Raw genomic sequence first — 15402 nt, forward strand, 5'->3', positions numbered from 1 at the left:
AAACATTATTTTGGCCTTTCGAAACGGTTTCCAAAAATATTCAATATATCCAAAAATGTTCATAGAAACATTCCAGTTATTTTTAAAGACCCATTTAATGATGTGCAACACGTTGGTGCTTTCTGACATTTTTTTTTGTGACAATTAGTTACATGTATGGAGAGCCCCTCTTAAAAATACATTTCTTACAGTTTGAGTACTTAATCCAGTAGCGGCATACAAAATACACCTATATTTCAAATTTATAAGCCCCTTTCAGCACTGTAAATAGTTTATACCCACCAATTTGGGTATAAACGAGTAAATACGGGTATATTGAGTAAATACTGAGTATTTACTCGGTTAAATACCCATCTCACTACCCATCTCTAGTAGTGCCAAGTGCAGTCTTGTTTGCAACTAACTTAACAATCTGTCATAAACTCAAGGGAGCATTTAACTTTATAAACACGGTGTCATCCGTTAGGGGCGGTCTTATGCGCTAAGCCTTCGCCTTTAAATTTATTTAGCATAAAGTTTAAATGTACATGCTTAGGTATTTAAAATACTGTAACACTACCTAGGGGTCGTGTTTCTGAAGTATTTATTTTGTAAGCTAGGGTTTACAAATAATGCCAGCTCGCGATTTGCTAATGGCATATTAATTATGAAATATGAAGTCTAGTGGCATGTGAACATTTAAATAATGACATCTTACCCATTGTATTGGCCAGGACCGGAAGCAAAACACTTAACAGACCATTAGCTACTTTTTTTGTATTGATAATAAAATGTACTCAAATTGTCAGTTAAGTATTTAGGGTATGAGTTGCCGCTAATATAACTATGGTTATTGTTAACCAATCACATTCAAATGAATGTTAAAACCCAATACATGCAAATATAAATAGATGTCAAGTATGTACCTCTAAGACGACTCTAATGACACACATACTTAAGTAGGTACCCACATTAAAACTCATCGGGTTCCTGGAAATGTTGCATAAATACACATTCATAATAATATATCCTTCTTTTTTTCGAAATAGAAATTAAATTAAATTGGGGACCGGTGGCATAATTGACTTACGAGATACTTAATTATAATATAACATTATTTTAAGGTTTTATTAAATATTATTAAATAATAACGGACGACGTCGTGAATTTAACAAAAAAATGCGATTGTATATATAGGTTCTATGTGAGTGTATAGGTACGTCGAGGTTCCACGCTAGTGTATTTACTCGTCCTGTTTTTATTGATATGCATCGGCGCAGAGGCAAATAAAAACTGACATGTCCGGCCTATTTCCAGCCCACACGGTTGCGAATAAATTATATTTTGCTCGCATGTGTCAATTACGCTTTTTTTTATATAGGTATAAACAATACAAGGAACTTCAAACCTACTTATATTATTATGTAGTAGGTAAGTACTTCATGTTAGTAAACATCTCTAACTAAAGATCCCTTGCGTTATAGCGTTTATATATTTTTGCGTACTTACTTAAAAACAAAATGTAAATATGAACTTACGTTTTAAATATGTGGATTCAAATAGAATATTAGCTCTTTAAGGCCTTTAAGCACGCTTTAGATTTTAAATTGTGTACTTAATAATCTTGCTTATCATCGTTTTGTTTGCCTTACGATTTTGTGAGAAAGTTTGTCCAGTATTTGAGCAAGTAAGGCAAATAAATCAATCAGTTGTTTGCTTGCAGCAGGCCCGTGCGTGACCAAGCTGGCCGAGCGGTTCTCAGGGAATTATCGAGTGGCCGAGAATCACAGAACCGAGAATGCACCTTTGCTTTGCGTTCACTTCACTAGATATTTCAAGGGTCATGATGTCCAGATTATTGACTATCTTCGCGACTGTTGCGCGCCTTGATGTCAAATTTTATGTACTTATTTAAATAATGGCTTTATGTTTGCTTGTGGTTAGATAGTTGGCGCATAGCAATACCTTAATACCTATTATAGTTACTTAAGTGACTAAATTTAATTTTTGTCGTTCACATTTATATTTTTATCATTACTACATTACCTACTGTAAACTTTTTCAATCCAGATAAAAAAATTGATTTTTTTTTGTATAAAATTATAAAAATGACTAAATACCTACATATAAAAGTTAAAACATATTTATACCCAGGTCTATGTGGATCGCGAATTTATTTTGTTTCTTACCTTTATTTCCGACGTAGATTTTGGTGCAACCTGTGTCGAAACGTCGGAAATAAAAGATACCTATTAAATAAATTCGCAATAGAACCGGGTATAAATATGTTTTAATATGTGTTCAAAACGCGAAACTAATAAATGTTGTATAAAATTTAAGTTAATAATAGGATATTTAGGATTATCGATCGACTAATCCCAATTGACTCGTGCCGCCATTGTCCTGATAAGCAGGATGAACCCACTCGGCGGGCTGTGAGAGGGTCTCGTGCTGAAGAGCGTCGCACCGACCTGCGACACTTCACTACATCTTGATATTTGCTGTGGGATAGGATACATATACTTATTTCCAAATACGTTTTAAATTCTGTCATAATATCTTTGTACTACACATTTATGCTTTATCTGATGTAACCAATATTCCTTTCTTTTCCTTTTGTTTACTTACTTAATATCAGTATTGTTGAAAGGTAATGCAAAAACGAATCATTGTATAAGTTATTTATTTGTCGCTAACTATTTGTCGTCAACAATATTATTGTTTTGCATCTGGTGTAAGGTACAATACCTGCGCCAAAGAAGGCCCATCGTTATTTTTATTATGTTTAATATGAAGTTGCAGTTTGTCTATGGTACTACCTAGCGTACATGGACGCAAAATTTGAGGCATTTTTTGGTGCAGGTACTTTAGTCTTTTAAATAGTTAATAAATAGATACTAGTAAATGAAAGATAAAATTATTTGCATAAATTCTCTTCAACAAGGTTAATTATATTATTCGGTAATTTGTGATCGAAAAATTCACGATTTCGTGGCAGCTTTGTCTGGCATAAGGAAGCGACCCGACCGCGGCACGGCCTCGCCTTCGAATTTACTCTGTTATTACTATTAGAATCGCCTGTTTATTAGACTCGGATTTCCTCCCCAATTTTCTTTTACAGCGGCCTAATCACGTAAGCATGGCCACGCTTAGACTCCGTCCTACCATTTCGACTTTCATTACGGCTCATTTGGGCTTCTTTATGTTACTGAGGTAGATACCTACAGCGTTGCAATGAGTCAATATATATTTTTCATGCGTTTTAAGCATCCGCCTACGACTTTTCCCCGTAGAATTCATAATTTGAATTGCTATACGGAATTCCTCCCCTTTTTTCACTCGAATAAAAGTTCTGATTTAAAATTTCAGGATTTTTACTCATTATAAATTACGAATCTTATTAATATGCGATTAAGTCCCGTGTTCGTAATTAATAATGAATAAAAAGGTAATTTTATAAAATAAACATATCCTATGTCTATTTAGCTTAATAACCTTCATTGATAATTTAGTCCAAATTCGTCTGTCCCTCATTTCGTGATCGAGTTACAAACAGCCAAATAAATATACACTGTCACACAGCAAAAGACTCACTCCCCTGATGTTCGCTGCAGTAGGTACCTTTATTCATATTCATAAGTTTAGCGCTGTATTATAAGTTATAACAAATGCAACGATTTTTCGGTCATAAAGTTTTTACTTGTCGTGTAGAATAGGAGTTGCCGGAATAGGTTGGCCCACCGCCAGGCGGAAGCCAATACTGGCGGAGTCAGGGACATTTTGATATCACTAGCTTTATGGCATTGTAAATAGTTAAGTAAGTCTCTAAAGACTGTATCTATCTACACACACAGCGGTCTTTGTTGAATTATATATTATTGGCCTCTGCACTGACTTTTGAAATCTTATTCCAGGTTGTACACTAGTCTACCTGTCGGTAACCAAAATTTCGTTCAACATTTCTAAAAATCCAAATAAACATATTAGTATGCACTTAGAAGGTAGATTAGGTAATTATACGTTTCTTTTTTCTGATTTGACATTTGACTCGGGGCCTTACAGGCCTTACAGCCAATGCTGTCATATACCTAACTATACATATAATACTATAGGTATATTAAAAAAAACTTCGTCCTTAAACTAGCGTAGGTATTCCGGTCCAGGAGACCGAGCTTTGCTCGGAAATCATATAAAAACTCAAAAATGCGCGTTTTTCCAGAGATAAGACCTAGCTAGATCGATTTATCGCCCCCGAAAACCCGCATATAGCAAATTTCATCGAAATCGTTAGAGCTGTTTCCGCGAGATCGCTGAAGTATATATATAAATAAATAAACAAGAATTGCTCGTTTAAAGGTATAAGATTTAGCGATTCAAGAAACTATAAACGTTAATATTTGATTTAAAAAAAAACACACTATTATTAGTGAAGGTCGTACTTTGCTTTATATGTTATGTTCATGAGGTCACAACCTAACACGACACTTTTACGCCCAAAGCGCGGCAGTTACTAATGAAGTGTCAAATATCAAGAATATTTTATAACACTCCCTTTGTGTTAATTGATGGAGAGTAATTATGTCATAAACATCGGTACGAGTATCCCCGCCCCTGCGACGTGCTACAGTGATGTGCGTTATTTAATCACGTTTCATAGATATATAGGCAGATTAGGTTCCGGTATCCTATCTTAATCAATATACTCTCATATCGGCTCGCCCCCTAATTGCTAAATTTAGGCGACGTCGCCTCTCCACACCCGCGTTACATCTTACTCGCCGTAAAAGCGTTTAATCACGATGTTCCCCGTTCATTAAGCCGGCGAAGCAGAGACAGTTTGTCACACGTCTGTGAAATGCTAATTTGCCCGTACACCTAGCAATATAGGCTACGATGTTGTACCTCTAAACCCTTTGGCCGCCTTTTTACTGTTCCGCCCGAATTTCCGCAGTTAATTTCGAATGTTTGTGCTTGTCTGTAGGTGAATACGTTACATCATGTTTATATACCTACAGTATAGGTGTCAATTACGTGCCCAGATAAATAATAGCCCTTACTCAAGTTAATTACAAGCTGCATTTCAATATGAGTTTAGTAAACATTACACTCTTAATTATTAAAGATAATGTGGGAGGGTAACCCACTAAAACTTTTGGTTAGTACTCGTAGCTCAACCGGCATCAATCCTCGAGTCATTTATTGTTTTAAAGATTTTACATTTAGCAGAAACTTGTCTTTATAAAGAACATACTTTATCATTAATAATAATGGTAAAGTAATAATACTTTATTACCTACATAACTTTAAACAATTACAACTGCCGACGTTTCAGTGTTTATAGTAATACAAGTACGAGTATTACAGCCTATTAATTTGCATTTGCTACAGGTATTTACGTAGATGGTTGGTTTATTTTTATCTTATTAGTAGGTGCCTACTTAAATCGCAATATGGATTTTATTATTAAATTTTATTTTTATTGTTTCAGATCATGGCCGTGTTTAATTGGGGATTATAAAAGCCGCTACTTCCAGGTAAAATCAGTTTTAAATAATTAATAAATATCCTTAATTGATTTGAAAAAATTTGAGCAATTAAGTTATTTTTGTCATGCTTTTATTGCTTTTAAGTGTTATGTATACTTAACTTAAACGGGTTTACTGAATGGCATATTATGATAATGCCGACTCAAAACAAGCAAAAGCATAATCCGCATTATCTCTGGGATAAGTAATTTTTGGTATCGTCTTGGGTCGTCCCATTAGTTTTTCGTCAAGTTCTTAAATTAGTCCTATTCTGCTTTCGTCACTCATTCTACATTGAAAGCCACCGGTTGTGACGAATGTAGAATGAGTGACGAAAGCAGAATAGGACTAATTTAAGAACTTGACGAAAAACGAATGGGACGACCCAAGACGATACCTATTTTTTAACAAATTTGCAGGACCGGGTAATAAGGAAGTTTTTATTTACGGCTTGAGAGCACATTTGGGGCATTATTTATGAAAAGGGACCTTATTGTCGATGGCGGTTACGCCGCACAGCGTCGCGCGGCATTGTATTTATATCGGAGCATCGTTAATAATGGCGTAAACGAAACGCCATCGACAATAAAGTCCCTTTTCATAGATAACGTCACCAAATTCAAACGTCGTCAAATTTTATCTGTCGGCATATAAATTAAATATGTCGAGGAGTATATTCTCCTTGCATTTCAAATTTGCAATTCAAAATGTTTTAGATTTTACGAATTTTGTGAAATCACGCTTATATGATAAAGCATGATAGTGGCTGGCATAATAACTACGTACCTACAAATACTTTATCAATATTTCTAAGAAATTTCTACTATACTGTATGAGGTTCTTAAAGAAGTGAGAGTAGGTACAGGTTTCGAACGGATCGGCAACGCGCGTCCAGGATTCCCTATTACTCGTAGGCTACTGTAACCGCTTACTGTCAGACGGGCCGTATGTTTGTTTGCTTCCAAAGTGGATAAGAAGTTGTCAGAACTCCACGGAATCCAATTTAATGTTGACAACCTCAAAAATACATATATATATATATATATATATATATATATATATATATAGGTACCTACTTACTTACAACCTACGCATTACATATATCATGCATAAACCGACGTGTAACCAAAATTTAATTTACCGTAGTTCGACGATATAGGTATTCTTATAAGAAACGCTGTACATCGCTGTTGCAAGTAACAAATTGCGTTCATCAAGCATTATCTTAGGAGACTTTACGCTTAATAACCTGCTCCTTTATTGTGTCCATTATCCATACTAATCTACTCCATCAATATTGCCTGAAAGGTAACGACGTAGCTTTATTTATGAATGCATTGATAAGCCTTGGCTTAATAGATATCGTCGAGCTCCTGGCTGCCTAGTGTTAATAGCTTTTCGTGCCAGGTCACCTGTATTCCTGAATGTAGGTCTCGCCCAGACTCCCTATTCATTGTCCAATCAATAACACGTGTGCTACATGTTGAACAAGTCCTTTGTTCCAGATTTGTATAATAATAACATTGTTTTGTTCTGTTAAGGCTTTATTGTTAAACGAGCCTGCTCTATTTATATATATTATTTGTAAACGGGTTCTACAAAATAGGGTAATTCGCCAGTAACTGGCCACCCTAAACTAAAATAGAAATTCTATTCACCTATAAATAGAATTCATTTTAGTATAAGGTGGCTAGTTATTGAAGGCGGGCCAGGTGTGAAACATCGAATTAGCGAATTAGCTACATTTCTTATTAGAAAGTTAGAATTTCTTTGTTTGCATTATTTTTTATATAAGTTTTAAACTTTCACGATTTATGCCTTTATTGCATATGGATCTGGGGGCAATTTAGGTAATCTTGAGTTTTATTTTACAAACTATAAGTTTTATTCTATATTATGAACAATGCAAGATCACCAAGACATTAAAATAATTATTAGAATCTAGTGGCAAGTACGAGTTAACAAAATAAATGTATTTACTCGTACACATTCATAGACTGCTTAAATAGCAGACAGTAAAAATATAAAAGGTCTATGAATTTTTAAGAATAAATTGCTTGCATCAATTACGATTTAACCTTTTCTTTGCCAAAGTTGAGGATTTAGTATTCTCATTAACGCAATTGACTTAACTTCTTTTGGAACTTATAAATTTTAGGTAACCTGAATAATTTTGCAACTTACTTAGCAGTAAAGTAACTGTTCACGACATTGCAACCTTGCGTCTATATCATAATGAACTTAACCTTTTCGACGCCGTTTCAAACACAAAAGCTGTCACTCAGACGCCACGTCACCGAAGTGTCAAAACTGAAATTGAACTTTATGCATATGCACGTAGGTCTTTGTTGCTCTGTGGTCTGTGACCGATTAATCGGTCATTGGCGTTGAACCTGCGGTGCGGATATATCGGTCATTGGCGTCCAAAAGGTTAATATAACTTCTTTATGATAACTATTGATATCACCGGTGAATTTTATATTTTAGATATTCGAAATGAGGTAATAACACGAAGTCCATAAGCATATACATATATACAATAGGTATCATTATGTTCAGTATGTAGATACTATTATTATGATACTATCACACCTTTATGTTACCACTGAAAAAAGGTGTACAACTTTTGAAAAAAAAAATACATTTACACGAAAGTAAAAGTAAATGGCGCAAATATACCTATATTTCTAAAATAGTAGCAAAGTTCAAAGCATGCAGTAAGTTATTTGAACCAATTTACAAGTGAACAATGCGTGCATTGTTTCCGAGCCACGATTTATTTGCAGACCGCTTTCACTCGGAAAAGAACTTTCTTACTCGTGGCCAATTTCAAAACAACCTTGATTTGTATCTGTATCTGGAGCTGGAGCTTTTGTTGTGCCGTTGTGAGCGCATCCGGCGTTCTATAGCGAACGTAAACATCGCCTCGCTTTACGCGAACCGCGTGTTATCGCGTCACATTAAATTATGATAAATTCACGTCACGGTACACCGTAACCTCAGCACGATGATTTACTGATTTTAAATTTAAAAAATGCATAAGTCATAATTTAGAAGGTACGTCGAGCGCAGACGCGGTCTTTAATTGATATTTATATCATATTCAGGTTGGTCTAATGGGACCCTCGTCTTGTCAGCCCCACTTCCCCTAAGTTAGGGCTCGTCGCGGAAATTCTTCGTTTATTATTCACAGTGAATTACTCGAGTTCTGCATTTTTTTTGCCCCAACGGAGCTTTCACGCTCTTTCATTTATTCAGCACCGCCCCTTATTTAAAGCCATCCAATAATTTCTGTACATTCATGCTTAATATGTCCTGGGAATAGGATCGCTATACTTTTGGTAATTAATTTGCTCAGCAAAAATTCTTTGTTACGCACATTACGCAGTCTCAAAGGTTTCGAAAGTGAAAATCATAATAGGCTTAATGTTAAGTATTAAGTACTCAATTAATTATTCATGAAGGTTGTAACAAGTATATAACAAAAAAAAACACTTTCCATAGTTCCTTTAGAATGATTTTATAGATTTGAGAGCAAAACGAAATGTACGTTTCGAGCATAGGTAATAGATAAGTATACCTATATTCTATTCTAAATTATAATTCAATAACTTTATTTATTCGGGAATAACATGATAAATATAATGTAGGTACATGGTACGCATCCAATCAATTTGTTACACGTCATGCGCGTTTTCACTTGCAATATTTAACATTTTCTCACTAATGTACGAGTACCCACGTCCTTAATGTTGAACAAACATAGACCGGGAGCTCGTTACAGGTTTCTAACTCAGCCAACTACATACTTATAAATCAATCAGTTATATTATGTTTTAAGTATATCATGAGTCGTGGGAGTAGGTACTTAGGTAGTAGTAGAAAATACTCACGCCACTGTTCGGAAATGTGGCAATAGATGGTCTAAAACCAAGCTGGAAAGTAGGCAATAGCTGTAGCACCTGAACCACCACTACTACAATGTTTCATTGTTATCATCATCTGTCATTGATGACGGTTCGCTACAGCAATGAGTAACATTTAAAACATAAAAATCAATAAAAGGTCTTATTTGGTGCAACTTTTTCCTTCAAAAATAAAATTAGGTTATTTATAGGACCAATTTCTTGTTAAAAAAAAAAGAAATGTCAAAACCATTCATTTCATTTTTTTTAACAATTATCCATTCAGTTCACGCGGCGTTTTTTACTTTTGAAGCTGTTTGTGGTTTTTTTTTAACAAAAACGCTTCTAAGTTTAGAGTCGGTTTGAAGCAAATAACAGAAAAACGCCTCTTAAAAGTGATAAAAAAAGTAAAAAAGGCGGGATCTGAAAATACTACATACTATACTAAATACTATATACTTACTGAATTGGATAGTGTAAATTGTGTTTGATTAAAAAATACAAGAAACACGTATCAACGCTCGCTATAAAAATGAGTTAGTGAAGAAAATGATATTCTTACGCTGACGCCTACCGAAATTCAAGAGACAGCACAGGCAGTGGCTAGTAATTTGCTACCAGAGAAATCGCGGGATAGTACTTATAGTTATGCAAATGTTTTCTTATTTCCTCGCAGTAGTCGTGAAAAGCACTATGTAATGCCTCGGCCGGAAACGCTAAAGATGGACTCGTATTATTAGAGGGCCTCCACTAATGTGTCGGCCCTCAAACGACTCGTCCATCTTTTAGCGGTTTTCCGTCCTCTCCTACAATGTACTAATAAATTAACAGATTAAACTTGTCAAATATAAAGAACTACGTAAACAAGACAAATACGATGAACAAGTTGTCTAATGTTAAGACATTGATAGATTACTTACCTACTACTGACAAGCCCGCTGGCAACCGACGCTGGTTCTAAATGTTCTAATCTTGCTCGAGGCAAATTGTATGTTACCAACGTAAACTTTGGATGTACATTTCAGAGAATCTCATGCAATCACTCTGTTCGTTCAGCGTGTGACATCGACTCACAAGTACTTCAGTCAGTTCATTCACCAAATGACTTCAGTTTCTCGCAACCGCCTCACGACCTACACACGTGGCCGCGTACGTTCTCAGCTCCGCGTAACTCGTATTTAACTCGAATATATTGCGTTGAGCTTTAATTTGGTAATGGTGGGATTGCAGACGCGTGCGAATTTCATGTTAAAATGTACATTATAACTTGAGGTTTTCCTTAGGCAAATTGAACGCAACCCGTTCCCTGTTGACATCAAATATCTGAAGCCAAACAAACATTCATCAAGTCAATGCCCGAAAATCGATCTGGATTAACTATTTAGAAATGGTTTCGTTTAATGATACTTAGGGTCATTCGATCTCAAATTTCCTTTAATGGTTTCATACGGATTTAAATTTAAATAGAGTTATAAATCCCGGCCTATACCAAACCCGAGTATAAAGCAATAATCGAGGTTCGTAGATAAAATGTTTCATTGTATCAAACTATTGTAAACAAAACTGAGCATCAAACCCTGTGCCTCATGTTTGTCAGAACATTGTTACAACCAATGGACCATCGGAACGTTTAGCAAGCATATTGAAACAAATAATATTCAAAAGCGGGTGACATACCTACAGTGTTATATAAGTAGGTACTAACGTGTATACGCGTCCCGTATAACATCAGTTATTATAACTATTTTGTGCATTTCAAATTATACTTTCCCCTAGGACCCTTTTCCTTATAAAAGCTTATAAAAATACAAAAATGACCGAAATGGATGTGCATCCTTAAAAGTATCCTTTCTCCACCTATACATGTACAATTGTTAGGTAAATATAGCGATAGCGACCCTCCCTTTTCGGCCAACACTCACAAAGAAATGGGCTCTCCTGTATAATTGGAACTAGCTATCTGAATACTTTGAAGTATTTACCCTCAATATTTTGAAGGAGGGCTGGCGCGCTTCCTTTTATGTAGCAGCTGGCAACATTTGTCTTTGACAGACGCTTTTAGAAGTAACTTACACGTGGCAGTACCCGTGTTTATTACCTGCCAATGCCGAAAGTCAGTAGCAATGAGTAGCTATAAATGGGAGATAAAAATGTTATTCACGTTTGTTGTTTATGTGAAGAGGATTATATTTATTCAACGATTTTTATGTTTCAATTATTTAGTATACGAATAGCATACGAGTAGGTACAAAGATCTAATACTAATAACAACATTAGGCTTAAATTTAAATTTAAAATTTACTTTAACCTATTGCTCGTATGATCTCTTAGCCCACTAATTTTGATATTCCATTATGAACTTAATCATTCAACAGATGTACTGGGACTGCGCGAAAGGCCTATCGTAATATCAAACAAAATGTTACTTAATTGTGAACGTAGAAAACATTGTCTGTGCCAAAAGCTGGTATGGGCCATATGCATTCTAGGAGAGTCGCCGGGAGTCTTTTGACCCGGTCACGACTAACTCCATGATTTGATTCACACGTGCCTCTTTATGTTCATTGGGACATTTCAAGGAATACACTGACATAAATATACTCCTTATATAACGCATTAAGATTAAACGACTTATGATTTATATTTATAGAAAAGTAAGGGTATTGCTGCGTTATCAATTTGAAAAAGACTGACGACGGTTATCTCGACACTAAGTTCTCTGCAATTGAACAATAAAAACGATACTTTATTGTTCTTAGATTCACTGTCGCTGTCATGATAAAAGATGCAAGAATTTTCAAGAATTATTATTAAATTATCTTTTCACGCCACTGTTCGGAAATGTGGCAATAGATGGTCTAAAACCAAGCTGGAAAGTAGGCAATAGCTGTAGCACCTGAACCACCACTACTACAATGTTTCATTGTTATCATCATCTGTCATTGGTGACGGTTCGCTACAGCAATGAGTATCATTTAAAACATAAAAATCTATAAAAGGTCTTTTTTGGCGCAACTTTTTCCTTCAAAAATAAAATAAGGTTATTTATAGGACCAATTTCTTGTTTGAAAAAAAAAAGAAATGTCAAAACCATTCAGTTCATTTTTTTTTAACAATTATCCATTGAGTTCACGCTTAAGGCGTTTTTTACTTTTGTAGCTGTTTGTGGTTTTTTTTAGCAAAAAACGCTTCTAAGTTTAGAGTCGGTTTGAAGCAAATAACAGAAAAACGCCTCTTAAAAGTGATAAAAAAAGTAAAAAAGGCGGGATTTGAAAATACTTACTAAATTGGATAGTGTAAATTGTGTTTGACTAAAAAATACAAGAAACGCGTATATCTACGCTCCCTATAAAAATGAGTTCTTCTAGTGAAGAAAATGATATTCTTACACTGACGCCTACCGAAATTCAAGAGACAGCACAGGCAGTGGCTAGTAATTTGCTACCTGAGAAATCGCGGGCAAGTACTTATAGTTATGCAAATGTTTTCTTATTTCCTCGCAGTAGTCGTGAAAAGCACTATGTAATGCCTCGGCCGGAAACGCTAAAGATGGACTCGTATTATTAGAGGGCCTCCACTAATGTGTCGGCCCTCAAACGACTCGTCCATCTTTTAGCGGTTTTCCATCCTCTCCTACAATGTACTATTTCACGCCACTGTTCGGAAATGTGGCAATAGATGGTCTAAAATCAAGCTGGAAAGTAGGCAATAGCTGTAGCACCTGAACCACCACTACTACAATGTTTCATTGTTATCATCATCTGTCATTGGTGACGGTTCTCTACAGCAATGAGTATCATTTAAAACATAAAAATCAATAAAAGGTCTTTTTTCGAGCAACTTTTTCCTTCAAAAATAAATTAAGGTTATTTATAGGACCAATTTCTTGTTTAAAAAAAAAGAAATGTCAAAACCATTCGGTTAATTTTTTTTTTAACAATTATCCATTCAGGTCACGCTTAAGGCGTTTTTTACTTTTGTAGCTGTTTGTGTTTTTTTTTTAGCAAAAACGCTTCTAAGTTTAGAGTCGGTTTGAAGCAAATAACAGAAAAACGCCTCTTATAAAAAAGTAAAAAAGGCGGGATCTGAAAATACTTACTGAATTGGATAGTGTAAATTGTGTTTGACTAAAAAATACAAGAAACACGTATCTACGCTCGCTATAAAAATGAGTTCTTCTAGTGAAGGAAATGATATTCTTACGCTGACGCCTACCGAAATTCAAGAGACAGCACAGGCAGTGGCTATTAGTATATAATTTGCTACCAGAGAAATCGCGGGCTAGTACTTCTAGTTATGAAAATGTTTTCTTATTTCCTCGCAGTAGTCGTGAAAAGCACTATGTAATGCCTCGGCCGGAAACGCTAAAGATGGACTGGTATTATTTGAGGCTCAAACGCACTCGTCCATCTTTTAGCGGTTTTCCATCCTCTCCTACAATGTACTATAGAAACCAATAGGTGCCAGCTATATTATATTACTACTACTGCCTAAAACTGGTGACCGCGATCCCCACAAAGTAGTCGCTACCAAAAGTTATTATCTGTTTTTATCAAGTCGGAGAAAATTAATTTCCTTCCCCATTATCGGAGTGAAGCGTCAGTTTGCCGATGTCGAAATCGAAATAACTCGAATTACTGAAGCGAGAGGCGAAGGCACCGAAGTAAATAAGTTTTTGAGTCAGCACAGCGCCTTGTGGACATCTGATAAGACTTGCGGACTTCGTTACATTTGCATTTAGGTACTGCCGTTGAAAAATTCCCCGTGGTAAACTTTAAATATATTATTCATGCTTCATAAATTATAACTTCCTTGACTATTAAACCCGTAATCATTACGTTCTTCAGGAGGCTATAATGAGGCGAGCAACGCTTTATAATATAACTAGCGTTTAAATTATAACAATATTACTTTTTATTACTAATTAAAAACCTACGAAGTGCTTAACGCTGTATAATTGAACATTGTAGTCAAAAAGGGAAAATATCTACCATTTGCTAATAGAGTAACGTACATACAAATAAGTTCTTATAAAACCGTAGGTTATGTTCTTATGTTACCGCTCCTTATAAAAATCTATAATCCCACTAAATATTGCATAACAAATTTTACAATAGAATTGATGAGTGTAAATCCATAACAAACGAGCAAGTGCGATTTACGATGCGTTGCACTGCATCGTAAATCGCAATAAGAATGCCAGTTAAGCAAGCATTAACAAATACCTACATACAATTACCGCAATGTTTATTTTTAACGCATTTTGTTTAGCCTATCAATCTAAAATATTCAGTCGCGTTTTCTGTACAATGCAAGGGCATTAAATTGTGCAAAATGCCGGCAGTTATTTCTGCACTGTTGACGCCCGCTCCGCACATCAGATTGTGGCGGCGCGGCGGAGCGCCTGCTGCTCGTAGGAAGGCACGATAAGGCACTGCGCTGCGCCGCCGTACGTCGTGCGCTACTCACACAGCTCTCTAAATTAAATACCCTTCATTACCTACTTACTGACATATTGTTCATTAGGTACATAGCGCGTCATCAGTAGGTATTTCCCCAATGCCAAACTTAGGTTCTGTTTGCACCTATTCATTTTAATTTACGTTCAGTTTCAGTTAGATTTAGAATATTTTATCAATAAATCATACAGTAACTAGACTAAATTTGCAAGGGAAAACTCCAACCAAAACCTTAAAAGTTTAAAGTTGGCCCGGCCCGATGGAATACAACCAGCACGGATATGATGGTTGTTCTTGTCTACGTGACAACGTGATAAAACGGTATCCGTCACTTTCTATCCCGCGGTGTTAAAAAGTGACAGTTATTTTATCACGTGGATAAACCTGGATAAAGCCATCCATAGTACGCCGGCTGGATCATTTAATATATTCGGTTGTTTATCGTTACCATGCATACCCTGTTATCATAAATAGCAGTATAATTTATAAAATAATAAAATAGCCGAGATTTAAAACATAAGTATATTTTCAGAG

At 35.5% G+C, this 15402-nt stretch overlaps 1 protein-coding gene across 2 annotated transcripts in view; it reads left to right on the top strand.

Moving 5' to 3' along the window:
- Window positions 1–15402, top strand: part of LOC134790652 (uncharacterized) — a 268621-nt gene that overhangs the window by 144825 nt on the left and 108394 nt on the right. For both annotated transcript variants that reach the window (XM_063761523.1, XM_063761522.1), the window contains one exon: window positions 5468–5513. The gene's annotated coding sequence lies outside the window, so the exon portion shown is untranslated. The remainder of the gene's footprint in view (window positions 1–5467; window positions 5514–15402) is intronic.

Source organism: Cydia splendana, chromosome 5 (genome assembly GCF_910591565.1).
Source record: "Cydia splendana chromosome 5, ilCydSple1.2, whole genome shotgun sequence".
Classification (NCBI taxonomy): domain Eukaryota; kingdom Metazoa; phylum Arthropoda; class Insecta; order Lepidoptera; family Tortricidae; genus Cydia; species Cydia splendana.